The sequence below is a fragment of the Pseudophryne corroboree genome, chromosome 10 (genome assembly GCF_028390025.1).
Source record: "Pseudophryne corroboree isolate aPseCor3 chromosome 10, aPseCor3.hap2, whole genome shotgun sequence".
NCBI classification, from domain to species: domain Eukaryota; kingdom Metazoa; phylum Chordata; class Amphibia; order Anura; family Myobatrachidae; genus Pseudophryne; species Pseudophryne corroboree.
In genome coordinates, this window is record NC_086453.1 from 380,957,440 (window position 1) to 380,959,012 (window position 1,573).

Below are 1,573 nucleotides of genomic sequence, written 5' to 3' on the forward strand. Positions count from 1 at the left end.
TGGATAGGCCAGCAAACTTGCCTGACCTGAACCCCATAGAGAATCTATGGGGCATTGCCAAGAGAAAGATGAGAGATATGAAACGGAACAATGAAGAAGAGCTGAAGGCCGCTATTGAAGCATCCGGGTCTTCCATAACATCTCAGCAGTGCCACCGGCTGATAGAATCCATGCCACGCCGCATTGAGACAGTAATTCATGCAAAAGGGGCCCAAACCAAGTACTGAGTACATATGCATGATTATACTTTTCAGAGGGCCAACATTTCTGTATTTAAAAAACTTTTTTTATTGATTTTATGTAATATTCTAATTTTCTGAGTTTTTGGATTTGGGGTTTTCTTAAGCTGCAAGCCACAATCATCAAAATTATAACAAATAAAGGCTTGAAATCTCTCACTTTGCATGTAATAAGTCTATATAATATATTAGTTTCACCTTTTAAGTTGAATTACTGAAATAAATTAACTTTTGCACGATATTCTAATTTTCTGAATTTCAACTGTATATTAACCAAACCAGTGGCTTTCCCAAGCAAAATCTTATTAACACGTTCCTGTCTCTTTCACAAATATAAAAATAACTCGAATTTCAATTGCATTTCCCCCCTCTCACATACCTATACTAAACCAGTTTTTGGGCCGGCTACAGGTGCCCCTGCATATCTTGGGGTGCCCTGTTGGCCATAGAGGTAACTCTCTCCACATAGTCTGCCTGCTTCTCACCACACTCCATAGGGCTGACTCTTCTCTTTTGGCTCATCACGCGTTAAACAAGCAAGCCAGGCTCCAGCACTCAGATTTCTAGCACGAGTCTGGGGTGCTTGGGGCATAGAACAGTTCATCCTCAGATGTTCAATATTCCCACAGCCATAGCACTTCTTCTCCAGTCATGGCTCCAGTGGTCTCTAATTACATGCAAGGACACTATGGGGCAGTTACTGGCCAAAAGCACCTGGGTTGGAAGATGATTGTTTTGGGGGAGCGATGAGCAGAAGAGGGTGCCCCCTAGTTGAAGTGTCTTTTGGGTTGGCTGCTGGTCGGGTGCTTCTGCTCATGCGGCCGAATTGCTACATATTTGTCGGCTAGCTGGGCCCCCATCTTTAAGCTGGGTAACTCTGGTCTAGCACCCACTCCTTCACCTCTGGGGTGCACCTGCAATAATACTGCCCGTGGCAAATCAGTTCGATCAGTGTATCCCATGTGGTGGCTTCAGATTCCTTCACCCACTTCACCACGTACTGTGGTAGTTGGGTGGCAAACTGTTCATGGGTGCTGTTAGGGTTCTTGGGCAAGTCCCGGAACTTTTTTTCAGTAGGACTCAAGCGTGATAAAAATATAGCTGTAGGAGAGCTCTTATGACTTCGTCATAATCACCACAGTCCTCGGGGGCCACTCCTCGATAGGCCTCCCGTGCCTCTCCATGCAGAGTGGGCACTAGTTGTCTGACCCACTCCTGTTTGGGTAAATGATGGAGTTTGCAAGTCCTTTCAAAAACTTATAAATGTCCATCAATGTCCCTGTTACTGTCACTGTCTGCTAACTTGGCAAACTGTATGCATTTTGATCTGGGTG